The sequence below is a fragment of the Paramormyrops kingsleyae genome, chromosome 4 (genome assembly GCF_048594095.1).
Source record: "Paramormyrops kingsleyae isolate MSU_618 chromosome 4, PKINGS_0.4, whole genome shotgun sequence".
Classification (NCBI taxonomy): domain Eukaryota; kingdom Metazoa; phylum Chordata; class Actinopteri; order Osteoglossiformes; family Mormyridae; genus Paramormyrops; species Paramormyrops kingsleyae.
Genome location: NC_132800.1, coordinates 7,405,311 through 7,422,962, shown reverse-complemented (window position 1 = coordinate 7,422,962; position 17,652 = coordinate 7,405,311). Strand labels below are relative to the sequence as shown.

The 17,652-nt window shown below is 39.9% G+C and overlaps 1 protein-coding gene across 6 annotated transcripts in view; it reads left to right on the top strand.

The window, feature by feature from the left end:
- The window catches only part of LOC111848838 (NLR family CARD domain-containing protein 3-like), a 212,845-nt gene that overhangs the window by 135,673 nt on the left and 59,520 nt on the right, over positions 1–17,652 (top strand). The gene's annotated exons all lie outside the window — the stretch shown is intronic.

Genomic DNA, 17,652 nt, shown 5'->3' with positions numbered 1-17,652 from the left:
ATTGGCCCTGTTGTTGTGTGAGTGTGTGCACCCTGTGGTGTGTTGGTTCCCACCTATTCCCATTGCTCTCAGGATAGGCTCCAGGCCCCCTGTGTGGGATTAAGTGGTTATGATAATGGATGGATGTATTATATTGGACAGGCAATTAAACTGAGCAAATGGAAAACTTCTTATTCAACTAATTAGCTAATTCATTTTGGATAAACACAAAAGGAGTAATATAATCAGTATTCTTTTTCACAAAAAAAAAACAAAGCATATTCATATTTAGAAACTTACCACGATTGAGGACTGTATGCCACAGGTATTAGTCTCTGCCACATTGGAATGTGAGTTATTTCTCAGGGTTATTTGGGTCACATGAGTTAATTGGTATGTGCTGACTGGCTCCTTGCCTTTAGCACTGCAGTAGTACTTATAGTACTACTATAGTATGTGCAACTCTAAAAGATTCTTTGCAATGGGTGTGGTCTACAAAGAATAGTATCAGTAGGTCATAATACAGTATTTCCGTGGGAGTTAAGCTGTGAGAAAAAAACAAATACCCATGACCAACAAAGGCAGAATCCTGTTTTTCCTTCCATGCACTTTATTCCATCCATGGCAGCTCCCCATAGGTGAACCTTAGTGGCCCATGCAGAGAGCTCCAGGGCGCCCCCTACAGGAAGCCCTAACAGAGACCAAAGCCTTTCAAACCAGCTACAGATCAAGACTCAAGAGCAGATCTATTGCTCTAGCTGCAGTGAGAAACCAGTGGTTTGCTATATATAAATGGGGTCTTATATTCTTACCCTAATCAACCAATACCACTGCAGTGGATTTAGAAAAAAAAACAAAAAAAAACAATGGTATATCAAAGGCAGTATCATGTCATGGAATTAACATTATGCATATGCGAGATGCAGTACCACCAAAAATCTTATAGGCAGTATGGTCACCTTTTGTAATGGAACTATGTGTTTATATACAGTACAGTTTTAGTATAAAAGTAGCTTTTAAGAATATATGGCCAGATGATATTCATAACAAAATATTTTTAGATGCAAGGGAAAAAATGTGTGCCTCTATGTACAGCTTCTTCAAAATTGTATAGCAGTTTAAATTTCTTCTGCTTCAGAATTCAAACTGAGCCAGAAAGAACTGGCATGTGTACAAACTACAGTGTACAAATGTACAATGAAATTCTTGTTTGCCCTATGTAGGGCTTGCTTGTGTTGTTGCAGGCTGTTGGACCATGCAAACTTGAACACCTCCAACCCTCTAAATGAATCTCCATTGTGGTCAGATGAATGTGTTGCATTATAAAAGATGTAAGATGCAGCATGTTGAGTTTCTTGAGGATTGTTATGATGCATAATTGACATGATTGAATAGGTAATTGCTTCATCTAGTTAGGAAGCTCAGATCTGATTTTTCTTTAAGATTGGGGAAATGTGTTCCTGCTGTCAGGATCAGCACTTGTTTGTCCCAGTCCTTCGTCTTCTCCCCATTTGGCCAGTAGGTGTCGCTGGCCATCCTATCCTCCCTGTTTTTAGTCTTTAGTGTTTCCCCGGCTTTCCTGACAGCCACATAGCTCTATGAGTTGAGCATGTGGCTATCTGTCAACCCCTCCTCTGTATTTTTTACCCTTGTGTTTCATTTGTATCAGTTTTCTAGTTCCTCTTATCTGTATTCAGTTTTGGTTTCTTGCTTTGTTCTTTGGTTGTGTTTTACCTGTCTTTGTTATTCCCCAGTGTTAGATTCTTAGATTTTCTTTGTTTCTTTGTCAGTTCTTAGTTTCCCTGTTTAGTTTCTGAGTTCCTTGACCTAATTACTAGTCTCACCTGTTGCCTGTCCTTGTGTGTTTACCTGATTGCTTGTTGCCCTGCACCCTCCCAGATTGGTTAATTGTCTATGTCTCACTCCTGGGGGGTATTCCAGAAAGCTTGGTTAACTTACCATTTGGTAAATCTTAACCTCTGGGTTGATATACCCCAAACCCACATACCATGAGTATGTCGGTTCCAAAACACCTGAGAAGAGTAAGTTCAATCAACCTCCTATTGGTTACCCAGAGTTAATGCGCTTGCACCGTGCATACATAAAGACCTTTTCAATTGATCGCCGATTTCACAAGTCAGAATGGAAAATCAAAGTGAAAAAAAGAGAGCGGCATACTTCACAGAGGCGGAGTTGGAAGTTTTAATGCACGCATATGAGGAATTCAAGCCAATAATAATGAAAAAAAGCAATACGGCTGCATCGGCTAAAGAAAGAGAGTTGGCTTGGCAAAAAATAACGGACAGAGTAAATGCGTGTGTATTAAATTGTAAATTTGACATCGCCTCCCCTTTTATTATAATGCAAAATAATTAAACACGTAACCCTTCCGCATCCTTTTGACTGTTAAATCACTATGAAAGCATTTACTTTTCCTGCCATTCATTTCTTTAGGTTAAAATAACAATGTGTATCGACTAGGAATATATGGTTTCTTATTTAATAAGGTGTAATCCTTCTGGAGCCAGAAGAACTTTGAGCCAAGTCAAAATGAAACACAAAAACATTCTGCAAAAAGGTAATTGATTACACGATCACTTAACTATTTATTAAACACGATTTAGTATATTCTTTCTGTCATGTAGCTAATAGAAAAAAGGCTGAAGCCCGTCTAACTGGCGGGGGCCCACCACCACCTCCCCTCACCCCATCTGAGGGCAACCAGTGGTAACCAGCATTGTACTGTCCTGTAATGATTACCTATAGTTAGTGGAAAAAAGTAATGAGTTTGATGATTTTAACAAGGCAAAAAATTAAGGATACAAAATCAAGTTACCTGCACATTGATAGATTTCCTACGCTATCTCGCTGTACTTGTATAGTGACAATAAAGACATCTATCTATCTATCTATCTATCTATCTATCTATCTATCTATCTATTAACATAGTCTCCCTCATTTATTGAAGGAGCTTTAATAGGAATGTAGGTGCCATCAATGCACCCAATTATGAATGAATGAATGAATGAATGCCTTTTATTGTCACTATACATGTATTACATGTATTCCAAATTACATTTGGAAACCCTGAAATAGAAAGTCATATATGGAAGTATCAAGTGTGTGTGTGTGCAGGATGAATACATGTAGGCTATAGATATAAATAGTATGACTACATATTAAATATGCATCATAGATTTTACTACAAAGGACAAACCTACCACTCTGTGGAATTCCTCTTTAATAACACGCAGAGCTTTATGGACAGGGAACTGTACAAACGTGTGTAAGAAGCGTTAAGTACCAGACATACTGTGCGAACGGCTCTACACACAGTTGCCTTTCCTATATGCTCTGCGTCGCCCATATTGTACAAAAAATGCGCTGACGCAAAAAACCGAAGTGCTATGCACAGAATGTTTTCTGTGCTAAGCGCAGACCCGCGGTTTGGGTTTGTGACATTTGCAATATGCGGTTTCAAGAGATGTTAAGTAAATGAACGATTCTTTTGAAAACCGATAACGCTTTTTCAAATAATCATTAGGAAATGAAAAGACATCAATACGCGGTCTTATAACTCTCTCCCGGCGAAAAAAACCTTGTATAATTTATGCCTCCACGTCCACAGGATCGTCATCAAAAGGGCACGCCATGCTCAGTAACCTTCTGCAACAAACTGACCCTGGAACATAACCTGCTCAGTAGCAGGTTATCTTCTGAGAGTAAGCTGCTATGGTTACGTACATACCCAGAAAGTTAACTTCCGTTTTTGGAACCGAAAGTTGAGGTTATCCACTAACTTACCCTTAAACTTACCCGGGTATGTCACATAACCTGCTTTCTGGAATACCCCCCTGCTGTCTCTTTACCCAGTTCAGTTTTTGTATTTAAGTTCTGCCTGTATTCATTTTACATTTACAGCATTTAGCAGATGCTCTTTCCCAGAGTGACTTCCATTTTACTAAATTCAGGGACAGTCTCCCTGGAGCAAGTAGAGGTTAAGGGTCTTGCCCAGGGACCCAATGATGATTATTTGTATTCTGCCTACCTGCCCCTTGTTGCCATGACCTTTCGTAATTAGTCTTTGTGTTTTTTTCCTCCCCTGTTTGCTTTTGACCCCTCGTGGTCCATTTATTTTTGTAGTGTCTCTAATGTTTTGTGTTCAGTTAATAAAGCCCTGTGTTCCCTAAGCCGCCAGTGGGTCGTCCAGCTCCTTCCTGTCTGCACCATGCCTACTCTACTGTCGTATGTTGCTCTGTGAGAGACCTTCTGGAGCTTCCTGGGTCGACCACTGTGGTTTCATTAAGAGGTGGTTTTTAATTGTAAGAAGGACATCTAAAGCATTAACAAGACTGGTTCTCCTTCCCACTTCTTCATCCCCAGGAAAAATAGCACATTAAGTGCTATTCATACTACCCCAGATACACCCTAACCAGTGTAGAGTATCGTTCAGAACTGCTTCAGAGCTACCAACACCATTAAAACACCAAAAGAAAATAGCCAAACAACATACAACATCTAATTAAAACAGCACCGTAAATACAAATGTGGTAAAGACTAATATCCTTGACATACCATTCTCATTTATGGTGGGTTTCTAAATATTAAGCCTGGGTTACTAAAAATTAAACCGGATAAAAAAATTGATATTAAATGAGCAAATTCATTTAATTTGTTCTTCTATCTCAAGTTGAGGTCTAAAAGCAATGAGGCTGCCACGCATATCTGCTCTAGGGAAAATGCACTGCTATAGCCACTAGGGGAGCTCTTGCCTTCCCTCAGCCCAGTTAATTATCCTATGCAGTCTGGCAAGCTTTATAATCTGTGTCAATGAGCACTGCCTTTACACTGACACCCCTGCTGAGAGGCCATTTTGATTACCAGTCTTGGCCTTGCGCTTAAGAAAACATGACAAGTTGAAACAGCTGTTTAACAGTAATTTCACACCGTTTATCATTTTCCCCAGAACCATACATTTTTTTTACTTTTATGCCATAAGTGATTGTGAGGTGAACAAATGTAACTTAAAAATCTAAGGCACAGTAATAATCTTTTAAGTTGAAACATTATTTTACAGTGATAACTTCAATGCACTCAAATTAAGTACACTCAAAATAGTATATTAAAACAACTGATAGTCAAAACTATTTGTTACAGTGTAACTCCTGGCTCTGATTCCGCATTCACACACACCTCCATACAGAACTGGCAGCTACTGTTCCATTAATATCATGCTGCATGTTATTGTTCTTCTGCACATGTGGGTCACTTCAGGACTGTCACCAGTTCACACTGGAATGTGATACTGGGCACATTTTAAAAATAATGTCAATCATGCTAACAAAAAAATCAGATCTGAGCAGAAAATCCAAATTGAGCACTTAGGCTTGCTGTGTTGTCATCTTTGTTGAGGTGCCCAGAAATGGGAAAAACAAGATTCATTTGCTTTTCCCAACCTTGGGCAGCATTGTCTCTGCCAGCGTCCAGCTCCTCAAGAATAACACTGGCTCATACCAATCCTGATAAACCCTACCAACTAGAAAGGAATCTTTTAGAATTCTTTTGAAATAACACCATTAAGTACTACAACAGCACCCAAGACATGAAGTCAAATAGCATACAGTATGTAATGAGTGATGGGTACTACAGTTCCCAGGATGCTTTGTGAAAGTCAGAGGTAAATGAAGGGATAAATGTGTAGGTCTCCACGTCTCATTCATACATGTCAATACAGCATAAATTAATTAATTTTGGCATTTCAAAAAACTCTGAAGCACTAATTACCAAAAAAAGGTGGCAGAGACTAATACCTGTGGCATACCATCCTTCATTGGGGTGGGTTTCTAAATATTAAGTTTTCTTTCATCAGAATGCTTTGTTTTTTGTTAAAAAAAAGTACTTATTATATTAATCTTTTTGAGTTTACCCAAAAAAAACTGGCTAATTGACTGAATATGAAGTTCATCATTTGCTCAATTGAGTTATCTGTCCAATATAGCTGTTTTATATATGACAGTTACATGGTGTTGACTTAACGGTGTAATTAACATTATATCCATAAATTGTTGTTAGCTGTATTAGTTGATTTTTGTTTGGCCAATTTGATTTTGTCAGTCCAAAAATACAGCATTTCATTCAAATTTAGATATGATTACTGCAATTAGTCATTGAAATGTTGGGCAAACTCAAGAGTGCTATTGTAATCAGTTACTTACGAATTTTTAATTGTAAAGAGGAAATATTTTTATATAGTGAACCTTGAAGTTTTTTGTCTATTGTGTCAGGGAAATTCAAAACATGATGCAAAATTAAATTTTACATTTTATTTTAGAGGTCAATTACTGTGTCTATGTGTAAGACGTAGATCACGAAGGAAACAAGCCCTGTGTTTATTACTATTATCACATTGGTCTATTCAGTGACTAATGTAACAAAGTACTGTGTAAGTAACATTCCTGCACAAAACAGCTTACAGAGGAGCACTGATACACCCACAAAGAGATAGTAACATTCTTATGTGGCTAATTATAGTGATTTAAAATAATTAATCCTTGCCTGAGTCTTCAACATGTCACACTTCTAGTCCTGGAATTAAAAATCATAAATTTCTACAAAAGTAACTGAAATCATTTTGCTAAAATATCCTCCATCTTACCTTGACAACTGAACAGGAAGGCAGACAAAACCCAGTGATACTGGTTTTGGAGAGAGACATCATTAATTCTAAAGATGTTGCAACTTCTTTTTACGTAATTTTGGGACGGGACAGAGCGCATGAAAGTGTGAAAGGAGGGTGGAACAGTTCAGTGAACGGATGGACCAGATGGATGGATTGACGGACGGGCGGATCCAGGCACACAGACAGCTATTCAGTCCCAGGTCCCTCAGCTTGGTGAACAGTCTATGGGGGAGTATAGTATTGAAGCTGAACTACAGTCAATGAACAGCAATCTCACATAGTTCCCATGTTCCTCGTCCACATGGTTGAGGGTGGAGTGCAGAACATGACAGATGGTGTCAAACATCAATCTGCTGGGTCAGTAGGTGAACTGGACTGGGTCTGTGTAGCTGGAGATGGAGCTACATCACAACATTTGTTAGTAGCTAACAAAGTCCTATAACATTCCATCTATCCCTTGAAATAAAATGACTAAAATTTAATCCGAAACTAAAGTATATAAAACACTCAACAGATCCATGTTTAAAATAAAAATGAATAACACCACACCAAAAACCAAAACTAAACTGGACTTCAAATAGAAAATAATGCAAAAACTAAATAAAAGAAATCATAACTATAATAACACTGATGCAGGGACATAGACGAGTATATGGTGGTACAATTATAAATGTATTTTATTTCAGTTTGCAGCCATCTGGGAGTCTTTATAATCCCACAGCGATGAATCATATTGGCTAATTGCCGGTATTTCCCGTTTTTCCTCCCCCAACCTTTCTTTGAATTAGTTGCCTGTATTTGTTTTCAGTCTTAGCATTGAGGGTAGAAAAGGAAGTTTATATAAATTCTGTGACAAAAAAAGTTAGGCACCCAGATGGAGTGGTGGAAATGAAATTAATCTGCATGCGGTGAAAGGTCATGTGTAGGGTTGGGTATCGTTTGGGGTTTTTTCGATACCGGTGCCAAATCGATACTTTTAAAACGGTACCGGTGCCAAAACGGTGCCTGAACCGATACTTTACAAAAGCCACAAAATGATGGTGGATGACTCAAGAATAAATTTTTATTGAACAAAAAATTGAATGCTTAAAATTGAACAATATATTAAAAGTTTAAAGTATATATGAATATATATGTAAATACAAAAAACAACAACAAAACATAAGCCACCTATGTAATGTTAATTTAACATTACATTAGCCTACTACTAACCTGCGGAAAGGTTGCTGTCGTCATCATAATCGGTGGACTCCTTTTTGCTACGGTTGGTATGACTGGGGCTGGGGTTATCCACACCGATCGTGCCAGCTGTTGTCCGCAAGCTGTCAAGCACGGTGCATCCCTCTGCTTTTAAGTTTATTTCGTGTACCCTCAAATGTTTCATTAGGTTTGACGTGTTTCCCCCTTTACACGCAACTGCTGTAAAACATTTGCTGCACGCCGCGGTGTTGGAATCCTTTCTTGTGAAATATAGCCACACTTTCGACCGTTTAGTTTTAGGCATTTTAACAAAAGTTGTTTAATTTAGCAAGCTAAGATAGCGGTAGACCACCTGCTGCCGTCAGAGCAAGTGTAACATTAGTTGCCGCATTCACGCGCATCTCGGATGGTCTCATTTCCTGATGATGTCACGTGTGTGTTGATGAATCTTATGCTTATTACAACTGTGTCATCATAGCCCCAGAGAACAAATATTTCAATCGACAGTTCAGGCATCTAAGTGGCACCGAAATTCGCGTTTTGTTTCGGTCCGGTACATACCGGTTATATAGGTACCGGCAGGGGCGCTGTAAAGGGGGGGTAAACGATGACGATTCTCGGGGCCCATGACTGAGAGGGGGCCCAGAGAAGCCCCCAATAAAATTGTGGTGCTGATAGTAAAAATTATTAACTTAAAATTATTCTATTTGCTGTTTCCTAGTGTCAAAAAATGTGTTTGTTTAGGAAACACAAACGTCCGTGAGCCCCTCTCCCCCTCTCGATTATCATAAAATGGTTCAGTCCGCCCAAATTGTATCCAGGCAACAGCTTGACTTCACTTATAGCGCCGGCAGAAGTGAAAATGCCTCAAAAATCTGGAAGCCAAAAACGGAAAGAGAAAAAAATAAGACAAGTGAAAGAGGCAAAGGGTCGACAGTATGTTACCCAATATTTCAGAAGAAAAGGTGGGTTTGTAAGTAGGACTAAATTGTTAGTGGACCGCCCGTGTGACAATGATCGTAGCCTACGGTTTAAATATTTATTTACACAAATATTTAAACTAGTTTTAAGGAAAATTCATGTAGTTTTAGGAAAAGTCAGGGAGCAGCAAGGCTTTGTGATTTATTTAGACAAAGTTATTGAATATGCAAATTTCAAAACGGTCAAAATGACGCCTTGTTCGTTCTAGTGATAAAGATAATTACCCTAAGTTTAAATGTTGCGGTTAAAATGACTGCTGGTGGCCGTTCTAGTGTTAAAAGTGCATGATAAGGGAACTCAATTTTCTCCCCATGTTAGATCAAGAAAACGCTGGAAAAAATAACAATACACAGTTTTAGTTAAACGTTCAATGCAGTCAAACGCACTTTGTGTAGGTATGTTACAAAAAAATGAGACAGTAAAATTAAGACCTGCAAATGTTTTCATCAGGGAGAGTGTAAAGAAACATAAATTTTGATACCAAAACCACCCCTCTATGTTCAGTATTAAGGAAGTTATGACAGTTTTAATATTCCATGTATTGTCTTTGCATTAGAATAAAACAAAAGCTGTGATCAACAAAAGTGAATGTTCAATAACTTCCTTTTGGGTTGAGATAACTGAATGAAACTTTCAACACATACAGAGAAAGTTAAAGAGAATCAGATAAAACACTAAACAATTAAGTTGGATATCTATGTCTCCTTTTAATTAGTTAATTAGTGTGACGGACAAGGCTAAAGATGCAAAAACGCAGTGACCGCCATGACACTCAGTCAATCAGACAGGCGATCTTCGGAACGGTAAATAACTGTCTCGGATTCATTTGATTTTGATGAAACTTCACCAGTTAACAGAAAAAAACAATAGAAAGAGCGTCCAATTAGCTGTTGTTATTGTCCAAAGCATAGATTTTGGTTTAGAACAGGTTGAACTTGATGAAAATTTTCGGCGCAAGCAAAAATGACAAACCGTATGATCAAATTGAAAAATTCGAATTCGAGGCTGAAGAGGGGAATCCTAAGTATGTCATAACAAGGAATCTCGCAGAAATAGCCGATCACAGACAGCACACTGCCCATTTTACCTTGGGGTTACCCTGTGATGCACCTATATCGCACAGCAGTGGCGATCGTAGAAAATGGCGGCCGGGATTCCCGTGGATTGTAACATACCTACTTTGTGAAAATCATGCCTCGTTCCAAACAGAGTCAAATGAACCAGCAGCAGCAACTGGTCCGGCTGTCTCCCAACCCCTAACTTCAGCATCCCCTGAATCAGCCCCTGCGCTCCCACATGAAGAAGAAGGTGAGCGGCTATTAGTATTAGTTTAATGGCAACACATTAATGTCTGAAAGTGATACACACAAAATATAAGAGGCAACTGTAGAGGGGAAAAGATTGGCTATAGGAAATGCTATATACTTTGTCAGTTCCAGGACACTCTTCCTGTTTGTCAGAGAGAACTGAGGAAGTGGAGGAAGAGATGGAAGAGGGTACAGATGCAAGTGAGAGACAGGCAGAGAGTGAAGATGGAGATGAGAATTCAGATGCCGAGGATAGACTGAATGTTGAGGGATTTGAAAGGGAAGAAAATCTTGTGACAAACGACCCTGGTTTGTGGCCAGCAATTAATATGAAAAAAGTCTCAGCTGTGTTGGGGGCCCTGTCAAGATTCTTTTCATGGGGCCCAAAATCCTTAGCAGCGCCCCTGGGTACCGGTGCAGTATTGGCACCGGTTTTCGGTACCCAACCCTAGTCATGTGTGACTACAGTATATCACTATGATTATAATATCACATCAAATAGATGACAGAGTAGGCAGTATGGGCACACTGCTGGTCCCATGTCAGTAGGGTGTGGCACACCCCCCCCCCCCCCCCTTGGGCCTGGATATATGCGGCGATATGGTGTGGAAGGGAGTCATGCAGCCGCTGGATCTTCTTCCGCAGCAAGGCGGCCCACAGCTGTTGTGATTCTAGCTATCCCACTTTGACCCCTCGTGGTCCATTTCCTTTTGTTTTTGCTTGGTGTTTGTCTACATAAAGCCCCTTTTGGTTTCCCCTATACCTGCCTTCGCTCCTGTCCTCCTCTAGATGTGACACTGAAAAAGGATTGGACTTACGTGTTGGTGTTAATTAAATACATAATGTTGATATGATGTAAATGTATTAGTTTTATGCATAATTCATTAGATGGAATCATGGACAGTGTTTCAGTACAACTAGAATGAGTTTTTTGAAATATTAAATTAGGTATATAATCTAACAGCAGCTGTGGTTTATTTCTCCCACCATCATAAAGAATACTCTGCCAAATACTGATCTTACTGGACGTTCTCCGTTTGTAGTTTTAATTACTGTGGTTGTGTCTGAAATACAATGGTAGTATGTTTGTTGGTGTGAGGCTGTTTTTATTACCAGATGTGGCCATATATATATATATATAGAAAGGTGTCGGTGGAGTTATGACCCCCTGGGCTTCGTATCTCTGGAACCACCCGCTCCCCTGTAGACTAATGCTGCTGGATGTATATTTGCTCTGTTTGATGTAACATATTCTTTTAATTCACTGCAATGGTGTTAAATAAGGCAAGAGTACAAAATCCTCAGATGTAACTACATATGTTTGATGCTGACTGCAGCCATAGGAATGTGTCTTGGTGGGATCTGCTCTAAGGTGCTGGGCAGTGACTGGGTGGGAGAGTTTGGCCTCCATGGAGTTCCATGATTCTATAAAGGTCATAGGTTTTCCTTTCTATGTGTTTGTCCCCCCCACTTTGGCACCTCAGCCAAGAAAAATATGTCAGACGCTGATTACCATACACTCATGTCTCTGCTTGTACTGTGGTTTGGTATAAGGACATGAACGTGAATTCTGACTTCATATTCTTCATTGTTATTAAATCAACTTGCCATTGCCAACTTGCAGCTTATGTCCTCTTCTTTGCCACATCCTACAAGCCAGTTGTGACATTGGACACCTCCATGCAACAACAGTGAAACTGTGTGCTGACTTACAAGCAGAACCCAACTTCTACAAACCACACAACAGCAGCTGAAGCTATGAATGATAATGTGGAGGCAGAATAGGATGTGACACAGCAGGTAGGTGTTATTGGGCCTATAGAATTCTCCCACTGGGCAGCTCCTGTCATTCCTGTCCTACCAGAGCATGACACCACATTGTATAGTGGGGATTACAAACTCCCAGGAACTACGCCGCCAAGCTGGATGCATGCCCTCTACCATGGGTGGAGGATCCTATTGCCTCACTGGCAGGTGGACAAACATTTACAAAGCTTGACATGAGTTACACGTACCAGCAGGGATGGAATGGCAACAAAAGTCAGCCCGAGAATTTGCTGTCAAGGGTGGGGGAGGCTTGCGATATTATGCCAGTCGTGATCATATTTGCTATATTACACAGCCAATTAGGATCAATGCCCAGTCCTGACATGACTGACCCACCAGGAAAATTCCCAAACTTCCCAATGACTAGTCTGTGCCTGCATACCTGCAGCTGTCGTTTGATGAGGACTTCAAGCAGTATGCGACCATCAAAATGCATAAATGTCAGTTGAAGTACAACCGCATGGTGTTTGGGTTTTCTCCAGTCCAGCGATTTTCCAGTTGACTCTGGATATATCTGCTAAGAAACATTCCCAATGTCCTTGTGTACCTGGATGACATCTTAGTGACTGGCGGGTCAGGCGCAGAGCACCTGAAGAATCTGGACCAAGTACTAAACTGATGTCAGAAGCCAGTTAACGTCTTAAGTGTGGAAAGGGAATTTTTCTCCCATCTATCAAATGCTCCCCCCAATTGCTCTCGCATTTTCTTCTGTATGTATTTCTCTTATGACCTCCTTGGCCATAAGATCTCAGCTGAGGGTTTGTCACCAGTGGAAGAAAATGTGAGAGTAATTAAGGAAGCCCCCAGTCCAAAGTAGGTGGATGAGCTCAGGTCATTCCTAGGTTTAGTAAGTTATTACAGCAAATTCGAACCTGGTTTAATGCCTTTATACCAGTTACTGCACAAAGAGCTCATGAAGGTGGCAAACAGCTCAAGGGAAGGACCTTCTATAGTCAGCACCACTGCTGGTACATTTTCATCCAGATAATTTTTTCAGAACTCATGGAGAATGGAACAGAAAAGCTGATGGAACATGTTTATTGCAGGAAAGAAACATTAACAATAGTTTTTAGGATTTAAAAAAACCCATTTCTACATGTAAGTACATGTACAGACAGCTTCTCACCGTCTACACAGATCATAACCCTTTAATGAGTCTTTTTAGTCCAAAGCTATTTTGTCAAAGGCCTCTGCAACAATTGAGCACTGGGTCTAACCTTGTCTGTATACCAGTTCCAAAAAATATACAAGACAGGGAGTGAACATGCAAATACGTATTAATTTCATTGTCTGCCACTTCCAGAGAGCCCTGACACATAACTACCACCTGACACTGTGTTTCTGCTGGTTAGACTGTGATGGCAAAGCAAATCACAGTCAAATCAAAATGTGGACAGTAAAAGACCCAGTACTGTCACTGGTTAAAAGACGTGATTTAGGACTGGAAAACTGAAAATGAATGCTTCATATGGCAGAGAAGTGCCAAACGGTAAAAATAGGTTAATGAACACAAAATGCTGACATAGACAAACTGGTCTAACAAGTCTACCAGTCACTGGTGTGAAGTGATTCGTGCGAGGCGCAGTGTGACCAGGCTCAGTGTGACGGAATGGAGATTTGACTAATACAACAGTAAGTTACTACCTACAATGGATATAAAAGGTGTACACACCCCTAATAAAATGGCAGGTTTTGTGATGTAAAAAAATGAGACCACAGTAAATTATTTCAAAACGTTTTCCCATCTTTAATGTGACCTATAACGAGTACATTTCCAGAACAGGTAGCTGCACACTCAGCTCGTTGCGCCATACAGCCATGTGGGGAGGAGGGGAAACACACTGAAGATCTGGATAAACAGGTGCTGACCCGGACAATTTTAAAACGTGATGTTGAAGGGAAAGATTATGAGTGTGCTGTAGATGCGGCAATTAATGATTTCTGGGTCATGCACCAGATCTGTCAGTCTCTAGCGGGGTTGTAAACACTGAACTGTTTGTAATTGACTCAGGTCTGTCCCTATTCAAAAATGTGGTTGGATATTTTTTTACTTGCTTGTAATCGTTCTAAATAAATTATATGATTCAAAAACATTGTGTCATTATTGCTAAAGGTTCACGATGGATAACAAGCACTTGATACGTGTTTATTATACACCATCATACCGTGGGTCATTTGGAGGTACCGACAGACTATACAGGTCACTGATGGATGAAGAACATGGATGTAATATAAATAAAAAGCAAGTTGTATTAAGTGTAGCTACTAAAACTTAACTTTAGAAGAATATCAATTCTCAGTGTCAGGCTGACTTAGTAGACATGTCAGCTTATGCTGAACAGAACGATGATTTTAAATACCTGCTAACATGTAAAGACATTCTATCAATATATGCGTGGGTGTGGAGTCTTAAAAACAAGACCGGCACCGAGGTAAAAAAAGAGTTTGCAAACATTCTCTCTGAAAGCAGGGTCCCAAAAAAGGTTCAAACACATCACAGGAAGGAGTTTGTTAGCATAACATTAAATAATCTTACCAAGAAACACGGGATAATACGTCACGTCACTCCCTCCTTGGCAACCACGCCCCCCAAGGGATCCCAGCCAACAATCCCTACTCACTCAGAGAGACTCTACGCACACCACACCCCAGGATCGCCTGTGATTTCATTCTGTGCAGCCACGCCTCTTCCCAGCTGTTGCATTTGCTACTGGTTGTTCCCATTATTTCTGTTCTGGAAGCATGTTGCAAAATCTTATCCTTTTTCTGAGAGGTCAAGCGTTTGTTTCTCTGTGTACAATTCCGATTTTTTTCTGGTTTTAATTGTTGTTCTGTTTCTTGATTTGTTTTTCTTTTGTCTTGCCCTGTTTGCTAATCGCATGACCCTTGCCTGTTTTCAGCAACTCTGATTACACCCAACGATTTGGAAATTGTTTTGCCTGTTCTGGTGTTGATCTGGACTGTCCAACTACGATTATCGTCAGCTACAATAAATATCTGCTTCCCAGGTTAGGTCCACATTTCGGTTCTCTACTCTCACACTCTTTTGTTCAATGCAATTAAAAGTCAGAAAAACACAGTCGAACAAATAAATACTTGTCTGTGTATCCATATGTAAGAAATACACAACCACAGGAGGCAAGCGGCAAATATTAATACTTTGGATGAATAAGATAAATAGAAAGAATTATTATTATTGCAATGTTTTTTGTGATCATTAATGACTGATATTGCACATGGATTATTTCTTGTTGTTGTTCAGTGATCTTAAGGCCCAAGGGAATAAACTGTCCTTGAGTCTGGAGGTGCGTGTTTTGATGGACCTGTAGCACCTACCAGAGGGCAGCAGGTCAAACAAGTGGCGTGTGGGACGGGCAGAGTCTCTGAGGATGTTTTGGGCTCTGGAGAGGCAGAGGGAGCTGGCGATGGCTTCCAGGGATGGAAGAGAGCATCCGATGGTTTTTTTGGGCAGAATTTCTAACCCTCTAGAGGACTTTCCTCTCTGCAGATGAGTCCCCGGCATACCACACTTTAATGCAATACACCAGCATACCACACTGTAATGCAGTAAGCCAGCATACCACACTGTAATGCAGTATGCCAGCATACCACACTGTAATGCAGTACGCCAGCATACCACACTGAAATGCAGTGGGGTCTGTGAGGCTGTGGCAGTGGAGACTGCAGGATCAGGCTGATGTTTGGTAGTTCTGTGCTGATATTCGTCAGGAGCAAATGGGAGTATGACTCCGGCTGTTGCAGGAGCATGTTGTAGATGACGACGGTTGCATCTGAATTTTCCTCCCTGGGGTCTTTCAATGACATAAGAGCGTGGTGTGATGCCTTCTCCAGTGACAACAGCGGGTGACTGCCAGGATTTTTGATGGTCCAGCTTAATGACGATGGGATCCCATAGCTTTAGCGAAGTTAGGGGTCTTGCACCGTGGCGCTGATTGAATTAGAAGGCTTTTTTCTTTTTCTCGTTGGCATCCTTATTCCCGACAGTTTCCAGATCATGCCATCGTGGCTGGAGATTTGCTTCCAGTGTTGGAAGAGTTGTTTTGATCTTACGGCCCATAAGCAGTTCCGCTGGGCTCACGACTGTGGTGGTGCAAGGCGTTGACGGAAAGCACATGAGGGCGATCAGATGGTCTTTCTCTTTTAAGATTCTTTTTGCGATCTGGACTCCTCTCTCTGCATGTCCATTCCCTTGGGGGTTGTGTGGACTTGAAGTGATGTGCATAAGGTCAAACTCTATAGTAAAGTGTTTAAACTCCTGGCATGACAATTGAGGCCCGTTGTCAGATACGACCTCATCCAAATAACTGAATCTCACAAACACTGCCTTCAATTTCAAGATAACCTGTGAGGCAGTGGTTGTTGGCAAATGGAGTATTTCGGGGAATCTGGAGAAATAATGTTTTTTTTTTTTTTTTTTACTTTTCTCCTGTCCAGCAGCTGTAGCAAGCAGAATCATAGTCTGAATGCACTGCTGTGCCATGTTTGCTTTACCATGAGGGGTTCTATAAACTCGGTATAGTATGGAAGCCCTGAAGGGTAAAACACACGAACAAATTCAAAAACACACCAGCAAAAGCGAAAACACAACAGCAAAAGCGAAAACACTCCAGCAAAAGCGAAAACACACCAATAAATTCAAAAACACACCAGCAAAAGCGAAAACACTCCAGCAAAAGCGAAAACACAAGAGCAAAAATGAAAACACACCTGAAAATATGAAAACACGCCAGCAAAAGCATGTACATTTAACTGCAGTTTCTCTGAATTAAACAATGCATGTGATTTACATTAAAGTATTACTCTTAATACAAATACGGTGAAATTGTAATTTGTATATTATTATAATTAGTATACACTAAAAAGACAAATGCGTATATCAATATTGATATGCACCACTGAGCAAAAATTGATTCAGTGTTGAAAAACCCAGCAAGAATCAATGTTGATTGATCATCCCGAACATAAATTGATTCAATATTGAATATTTTCAGTAATATCGATATTGGCTCAGCATCTTATTTTCAATGTTGAAGAAGTCAATTTATATCAACATTGAATCAAGGTTTTGCCATATTTCAATATATTTTCAATATTGAAAATCTGACCAAAAATCAATTCAGTTTCAACATTAATAATTTAACACTGACCATAATTCAACGTATTTAACTATACTTCAACGTTGAAACAATAACATGATGCTATCTGGGATGTGACTTTGAATACTCATAAATTACGATTTAGTGAGCAATGTTAACTCAAAAAGATAGAGTCAGGTAAAAATAATACAATATGACTCACTAGACACACGCAAAAGTTTATTGTTGGATTAAGCAATATACAGGGTTTGATTGCTATACCCATAATGTTTATGTGAGTTCGTAGAACTGTTGGGGTTTACAGTGCACAATGAAACATATTAGTTCATTATAATGTTACATAAGTGTTTACAGTTTTTACCCATTGCTTGAACACTATAGACACATGCTTAAACCAAAGGTTTGTTGTTGTCTGGGACAATGTTAGTTTCCATCGGGCTGCTGTTGTCCGGAACTGGTTCACCAACCATGACCAATTTGAGGTTGTGTATTTGCCCCCTTACTCGCCATTTCTCAACCCTATTGTAGAGTGTTTTTCTGCTTGGAGATGGTGCGTATATGA